Source organism: Phasianus colchicus, chromosome 4 (assembly GCF_987193195.1).
Source record: "Phasianus colchicus chromosome 4, bPhaCol1.hap1.1, whole genome shotgun sequence".
In the NCBI taxonomy this organism is placed as follows: domain Eukaryota; kingdom Metazoa; phylum Chordata; class Aves; order Galliformes; family Phasianidae; genus Phasianus; species Phasianus colchicus.
Window position 1 is genome coordinate 71,716,609 of NC_143439.1, and position 8,536 is coordinate 71,725,144.

The 8,536-nt window shown below is 44.5% G+C and overlaps 1 long non-coding RNA gene across 2 annotated transcripts; it reads left to right on the forward strand.

The window, feature by feature from the left end:
• The first annotated feature begins 2,430 nt into the window (after positions 1–2,430).
• Positions 2,431–6,743, forward strand: LOC149918336 (uncharacterized). Of its 2 annotated transcripts, none has more exons than XR_016466552.1 (4): positions 2,431–2,456; positions 2,592–2,681; positions 3,617–4,076; positions 4,555–6,743. It is a non-coding gene; the product is annotated as an uncharacterized LOC149918336 (long non-coding RNA). The 2 variants fall into 2 exon arrangements; XR_016466553.1 differs by having other exon boundaries at positions 3,991–4,076.
• The last annotated feature ends 1,793 nt before the right edge of the window (positions 6,744–8,536 follow it).

Sequence of the window (8,536 nt, forward strand, 5' to 3'; positions counted from 1 at the left end):
AGCACAGGTGCTGCATGGAAGATGTGGTGAAAGGAGCAGTGCAAATGAATCTGAGAGGCAGCCAGGAGGGTCTTTTGGTGGCAATGTGCTCCAATAGGCTGGAGCAGGGCTCTGAGATCTGCACTGCTGCACTGCTGCTTTGAGTTTGTCCCAGAGAGAAGAGATGCTCTATGGGTTCAGACGTGGACTGATCAGTCTGGAAAAGAGGAGGCTCAGGGAACCTCATTGCTCCCTGCAACTCCCTGAAAGGACATTGGGGTGAGGTGGGGGTCAGCCTCTGCTCCCAGGTAACAGCAATAGGATGAAAGGTGATGGACTCAAGTTGTCCCAGGGGAGGGTCATGTTAGGTATTAGGAACATATCAGGATAGGTATTAGGAACAATTTCTTCACCATAGAGCAGCCAACCACTGTCACAGCTGCCCATGGAGGTGTGGAGTCACCATCCCTGGAGGTGTTCCAGACGATGGAGATGTGGCACTGAGGGACATGGTCAGTGGGCATGGTGGGATGGGTTGGGCTTGGACATGATTATTCTAGCAGGTGTTTCCAGTCTTAGTAATTCTGCCATTCAGCTGTCCCATTGGCAGAAGCAGAGGTTTTGAGCCACCTTCTTTAAATCCACAACTCCCTGATCCCCCAGCAACCACTGCTGCTCTGAGGAGGTGACAGCACCTGTCCCTGCCTGGTTCTGTCAGAATTCTGTTATTCCCGTGTCCATCGATTTGTCTGATCAATTTGTCTGATCCCATCTGCCTCCTGCAGCATCCAGGGGTTGGATCAGATGACCTCCAGAGGCCTCTTCCAACCCCTGTAATTCCACGATTCTGTGATTTCCAGTCATTCATTGCCCTCAGTGCAAAGACACATTTTTTTCTCTTTTTTAACTATCCACTATTTTTGTTAACTACCTTCTAGTTTTTGTGCTGTGGGATTTGCTGAACACCATCCTGCTGATTGATTTACTTTTTCCAAAAGCTTAATTACACCAATTACAGTATCCTTTTGGACAAATTAAGAGCATTAGCCTTTTCTGTCTCCACTCATATACATGTGGGCAAGTCACAAGAAGCTTCTTGTGCATTAGTTTTCAGCTTTGGAATCTGGGAAATCATTCTTGCTAGTAAATAAACTCTTTTGGCTGTTTCTTCCACTCAGATCCTTTCTCTTCAAAAAGTTCCAGCACATTCATGGGCAAAGAAAACCAAGAACACTGTAACAGAAAACTCTTTTTGACAATGCAGGACCCAGGAATGATAGTTTGCAACTATTCCTAGGAGTTTGATAACAGCCATGGACAGCGATGATGGTTTGTTACATTAATCTCCCTGTCCTTCAAGGTTGTACAAGGCACCTTCTGCCTCTCCTCCAGGCCCACAGAGCATTCAGAGGAGGAATGTGATTATCAAAACAAATTGAAAACTCACCATTTTCAGACAGCAGAAAGAACAGAAAATATCCTCTATATTTACACCTTTGCTGGATTAAATGCTGGACTGGGACTTGGAGAAGGGGCTTCTTGAATCGGGCACCTTCATAGCATTGCTTTTCTTTTACATAGGCTTACTTCTTATCTTTCTTTATCTCTTTAGACAGCAATTCTTGCAAGCCCACTTTCTCATGCGTTACATCACAAAACACCTGATGTTGATCAGAACCACCTACATGTCCGCATGGAACAGGTGAGAGACAGAAGAGCCACAGCCATGACTCAGCCCAGTGATCCTTGCAGCACTTTGGGCAGGAAGACCTCATCTGTAATTTTTTCCTTGGACTGTATTCCAATCACATTCACTGAGGGTTTGTTGAGAAGTGGCCACATGCATTTCCTTTCAACTCCACATCATCTCTCTGGGTTCTGTGTGACATTTAGGGTTTGCTTGAAGACTGCTGTGTTGATAAGGTGGGCACTGGCTGTGAGATCTTGCTCTGTTTCATCACCCTCCTCAGGGGGTTGTGGTCAATATTTTATGGAGAATACTGAGATTTCACACTCAGTTTGAACCCATAAGAAAAAAATACAAAATCCTTATGCAAGACAGAAGGTCAATGAGTGCCAATGAAGGGAAAGTCAGTGGGTGCCCTTCTCTGCAAGGACTGATCTATGAGCACACAGCCAACAAGACTGCTTGGTCAGTGGTGCAAAGTAAACTTGATGCAGCACACGATACCCACTTTCTCCTGACACTCGTCTCTCATGTCCTGTATCTAACGTGAAATTGTACCCTTGATCATTAGCCCGTTGTAGCAGAAATGCTGAGTCACAGCTTGAAGCAGTGATTGAGCACCTGGTGGGAAGGCAGGGCCAGCCCAGGGGAGCTCAGGTGGATTCAATGCACCTGAGTGATTGGAAGGGGTAGAGCCAGGATCCACCCCTTCCCAGACCTCATTTAAGGGTTGACAGTGGAGGTGGGGATTTCTTGCTGGATATCCCTGCCTACCTGAGACCTGTTGAAGGTAAGCAGTTTCTTTCCTTTATTTCTGTGCCTACAGCTGTTGTATTTGTGCAAACCATCACTTGCTCCAGCTGAGGACCTTGCTACTCTGATGCTGCTGCTGTGCTTTCCACTGTATTATACCCATTAATTGCAGAGCTGTCTGATCATAGACACATACAGGATCTTGGCTGTACTCAGATGGCATTTAGAGGCAGCATGTGATTCCAGGAGTCCAACTGTGCAGGTGAGTTGGACTTGATGGTCCTTATATACTTATGGATCTCTTCCAACTTGGGCTATTGCATGATTCTATGGAAGCTCAGGTAGCAGTGAGGCCCTGTACGAGCTCTGCCTTCAGACAAGGTTTCAAGGACCCATGTAGTGTTTCTGCCATGAATAAGTAAAACGTGCCTCTCATTACCCATCCATCCAGCACCTCTCAGCAGCACAAAACCCCCTTTAAATAGACAGGCAGGAAGGAGCAATCCTTTATCTTGCAACACAGTGAAAGGCAGCATTGTTGGGCCGGATGGTTTCACTACCCCCTTGTGTGTGATTTGGTGCACCAGAGCTTATGTTCTGAGAGGTGAAAAATGACCTGCTATGTGTGTGTGCATGCATGCATATATGACTTCTCTCCATGTCACTGCAGCAAGGCACCCAGCACGCCTGGTTAGTTACATGCCTTGTGCAAGGGATAAAGCCCTGCTCTGAGGTGCTGCATGTGTTGGGCTGGCTCTGTGCTCCCTTGCCTCCATCTGACAATTAGGAACAGGCCTTTAGGAGTGCACTGCAGTCTGAGAAACCCAGAAATGCCTCTGCTGATCCCCCTGTGACCTAGAGGTAACATCCATACTAAGCTGTTTTTAAGACAAACAGAAGGAAATACTTAGGTGTAAAATTACTTGGCAGAAGAGGACCAGTTTCCCTTTTTTGACAGGGGCAAAACAAATAGAATAATCATCCATGATCCTGCAAATCTCAGCCACCCATTAAGAGACAAGGGGGCTGAGTGCTCCCTTCGGATGAGACTCTGTCTCCCACTGAACTGGAGAGGCAGGTCTGACCTAAGGCTCTCCTCTGCCATGCAGACAAGTGCACAAGAGGAGCAGGGAGTGTGAGCCAGCCTGGCTTCTCTGGACTCCATCACTCACTTATCAGGACTCTTCTTTCCTGCAGAGCTTGCTGAAGTGATTTTCTGTGGTTTGGAAGGGCTGGAAATCATGGAATCATTTGAGTTGGAAGGGGCATTCAAAAGTTATCTGGGCCAACTCCCCTGCAATGAACAGGGACACCCACAGCTCCAGCAGGTGCTCAGAGCCCAGACCTTGAAATCCAAGGAATGGTCTTTTTTTTCCCCTAGTGCAAAGGAATAAATATTTGAAAGACAAATATAGCAATACTGAAACAGAAAAACTGTAATCATTGGTACAGATAATCCCCCCATCTAGTGGCTCTCTGACCCAGTTTTAAATCAAGACTACAAAAGGGAGAAGTAGGCGTAGATGTTGCAAGATGGATACCTACAACAGTGACTCTAAACTCTTTGTCAGGTGTATGGAGAGAAATGTGAGTTGGAGATGTATGGAGACCTTCACCAACTGAGAGCTCATCCCAAATAGATGTGCAAATGGATAATGTGAGTCACAGTTTAGAAGGACATATACTTTTAGGCTGTGAAGGAAATTTGAGGTAAAATACTCAAAATTTGTTATCATTAAAGCAATCTCCTATGTAATGCAAGTAACCATTGCATTGTTGCTCTACATATTTGATCATGCTCAGTGAGCGGAAATGGATTCAGATGGGATGTTCATCTCTGCTTTGTGTCATGGCAAAGGGTAACCTTAACATGTAGGAAATCTTTTTGCTAAAATTCTGCACGCTCTGACCATGCACAGCACCTCTGCTGAACACAGGCACTGCCTTTCTCTTATCTAACCACTTTGCAAGGCACTTCACTCTCGAGAAAGCTGGAGCAGCCTAAGACTGGAGCAAGTTCATCAGCCCACATCCAGCTAATCTGGGAAAACAAACAGAATATGTTTGGTCAGAAATCATCTTCTAGTAATTTACATGATGATACAGATTCACTTTTTTTGCTTCTGGCCTTTCAGTGAAGTACAATGGATCAACAAGAAGAAATTGTGGCCTTAGGGAAAATGTTTTCTTTCCACCTGTACCTGTGGAAATAAACCACCTCATCAGGATAACCACCAGGTTTTGGAAGCGCAAATACCATCTGCCATGTGTCAGATGAGTCAGCCTGGAACACAAGCAGTGGGGAAAGAATTCAAATGCTTTGTATATACAGAGGAGACTTCTGAAGATTTAAGTCACTCGTAGATTGTAAGAATCCAAAAGGGGAACATCCTGGTTTCACCAGAGGCAAAGAGTGCTCCTTACAAAGTGATGCTTGTGCAATGCTGGGGAAGTCTGGGAATTCCCCATAGTTTCACAGCTCTGGAGAAAGCCAGGCTAGCAGCCAGTAGTATCTTTCACCGATGTTTTGAGGTAATTTTACCAGTTGCCATGCTTTTCTTTACGCACGATGGAGGAGAATGCTCAGTGACCCACCCTGACTCAAAAGGACACTTTGGAAACATCTGCTTTGAGGGATGGTTTTGCTGCTTACGTGCAGGCAGCTTGCACCACTCAGTGCTGGCAGGCTTCAGACAAGATGTGGGAGACGTGTGCCTTACTAGAGCTGCATTTGGAGGTGACAACTCTTACAGCATCTGGAATGCAGCTAGTAGCTTTTGCACGTAGGCAAGTTAATGAAGATATGGGTTAATCCTGCATGTTAAAGTGAGGTGAAAAAAAATGTTTAGGAAGCTTAGAAATGAAGGTTATTGATTTTTGCAGAATAGAAAAACAAACACACACAAAAAGCAACAGCTGAAAAGGGTAAAGTCTCTCCTAATGTATGAATGTCAGTGCTGGACTCCAAGTCCCAGTGGTTTTTAAAAATAGATTATCCAAACACCTGCGAGGCCTCTTGTGTGCAGATGGTTCTACCTCCAGGAGGAGGCAAAGCCAAGTGACCTCTTGCAGACCTTACCAGGCATATTTTTGTGATTCCTACAGCCAGTCTGTGGCCCTATGATGAGATATAGGAAAGCCAATGTGGTGTCACAGGACGGAGTTTCTGTGTTTCTTGGAGTTGCATTGTTAAACCGAAGCAACACTGACATCAGAAATGAAACAAAAGCCATGCTAAAAGGGGATTGGCAAGATTGCAGAGTCAACCATCCAAACAAAAGGAAATGCCAAATTTCAGACTGCCTTTTTCTTCCCTAGACTAAACTACCTCCTCTCCTTGGTCATGATGGACTACGTTTTATTCATAGAATGATAGAATGGCCTGGGTTGAAAAGGACCACAGTGCTCATCCAGTTCCAACCCCCTGCTATGTGCAGGGTTGCCAACCACCAGACCAAGCTGCCCAGAGCCACATCCAGCCTGGCCTTGAATGCCTGCGGGGATGGGGCATCCACTTATTACCCGTATAGACTTTCTTTCATTTTCCTTTCCATCTCTATCTGGAAGGATGCTTCAGCTCGGTGCTCAATGCGTCAGCTAATACAACTACCAGAATGGAAGAACTGCTTACGTGTTTTACAGAGCTTTACTTTGTTTATACATCCCAGGACATCAGAACATTGCTGACTCACATTCACAACGTGACTCATTGCAAACTCCAGCTCCTTTCCCTCACCCTGTCCCTAGCTGGCCTTCCTTTTTAAGCTGGTTAACCTCACCTGGGTCATTGTGTTTGTGCCCATGTGGCATCCTATTTTTTCCAGGCTGTTTCTCCAAATTTGCAGTTTGCTTTGGATTCTCTTCCAGTCTTCTAATGGGCCCCTTCCTGCCCAGCCCCAGCCAATGCCACCTACACATCTGATAAGCAAAGTCTGTATTTATGCTGGTCACCAATGGAGATACCAAATTGCACTAGAGCCCTGGAGAACGCAGTGCTCCGGAGCCTTCTGCATCATAGAATGTTTTGAGTTGGAAGGGACCCTTAAAGGCCATCTGGATTAACTCTCTTGCAATGAACAGGGACACCTACAGCTCGATCAGGGTGGTAAAGCAGATAAGGTTCTGCTTTGGGAACAAGCTGTCTGTGTTTTGTTTTTTTTTTTCCACAAATTTCTGTTAATTCATCCAACAGGGCTTCTTACACCAGTGGGGATGGAGTACTTAGTCAAGGGACAGCAACATAGTTAATGAGGTCAGGAGAACGTGACACTGAGTGGCTTTGGCAGTGAACATTACAAGTTAAAACACTTCCCTATGACCACGGTAAATAACACACATCATAAGATAACAACAAAGCTATTTCACAGCACCATCTTCAGAAAACCTCTTGGTTGATGTAAGCTGTTTCTCAATGGGAAAAGCAAGAAATATATTTGTAATAAGACAAAAGCCAACATGGCTTACTCCTTACACTTCAGATCCCTGTTTCTAGAAGAAGTGTTCATATTAAGAAACAACCAAACAACAACAAAAAGTCCAGAATTTTTGAATTTAGGGCAAATATTCTGACTCTCCGTTCCTTTTTTTCCTCAGAATTAATCGAATTTCCCTATATAGAAAATTTAAAGAAAAAAGCCAACAGCAACCAAAACCACTACCTTCACACCTTCTCCCAGAAGAAGGAAAAAAATAGGGGAAAAACAAAATGAAGTAACATCAACAGGCTGGAATACAGTGAGATCTTATTCTCAGTGGTTATCTCAGTTTTTAAAACAAGTAAATAGAGACTGAATCATACCCAGCATAACAGCGTGCCTGTAGCTTACCTGGAAAGCACTGTGGCTAAAGGGAGAATATGCTACCTAAGCACAAGTAGACAACAGGAATAAATGCAGAAAGTTTGTATCGTTGGTGGAAGAGGATCAGGTCAAGGCATATTTAAACAAACTGGACATTGTAAGTCTGGGAGCTGCAATAGGATGCACCCATAAGTACTGGGAGAGCTGGCAGATGTGATTGTGAGGCCACTCTCTGTAATCTTTGATTGATTGTAGCAAGTGGGAGAAGAGCTTGAAAGTTGGAGAAGCTATGGTGGTGCCCACTAGGCAATTAACCTTAAATTTCAAGTTAAAAATCTCAACTATGGTTAAGGTACTGTGGTATCTATATTCAAGAGACCAATTCAGGCCATGTCTTCATGGTCACCAGATTCTGAAATCCATAGAAAAAGATACAGGAAAATATCCAGAAATATCTGTGGCACCTTCACTTCAGGTGTGTCACACCTTTGTCATCAAAGCTGCCTGCTCTAAGAGGATCAGCCAGTCCAACCATTGACCCATCACAACCACACCATGGCTCCCGCAGGTCTCTCCCAGTCTGTGTTAGTCAATCAATGCACTATACAGAAAGGTAAGTGTGATTTCTACTTAGCAAAGGTATAAACACAGCATCTGTTCTTTCAAGCCTTTCTTCGTTATCCTGAAGTCCATCTCTTCCATGTCAGTTCCCACAAATTACTTTCCATAAAAGTGCAGCAGATCAGAGAGTACCAAAAGATGCCATCAGCTGGAAAAGCTCAACATCCTCAAATGGGGAAAGCTTACACAGCCCTGGCTGGGCCTAAGCTAAAGCAAACTGCTGTCTCCCAGAATTTCCATGATAGGTGCTAGAAGAGAGCCCAACCCACAAAGGTAGATCTGATTCCAGTTTTACTATGCTCCTGCCATTAAAGACAGAATAGTTAGGAAGGTGTAAACTTCTGGTTGCCCCAAACTTTTCACTTCAAGTCTTGATTTCAGCCATTGAAGTGTGGTCAAAAATGAGGCAAAAGGCTGCAATGCAGGATGTAGCCTCAGAATGGATTTCCCTGGATACGTCAACCAATAAGTTCAGCTAAAACAGTTTCTGAGAGCAAGGCAGGGGTGGAAACACATTGTTTTACCTATGGTAAATGGGAACATCCTCCCTTCAGAAATCTTCAGTGTGCCTTTGAGTTAAAACAGATCCTCAAAATTTACCAGGAAGCACCTTGCTAAGTCTCCCTATTGTAGATGTGTCTTCTGGCACTAATGAAATAATTTTCCCATGTTTCTTTACAGAGCATGTGTGCACTCA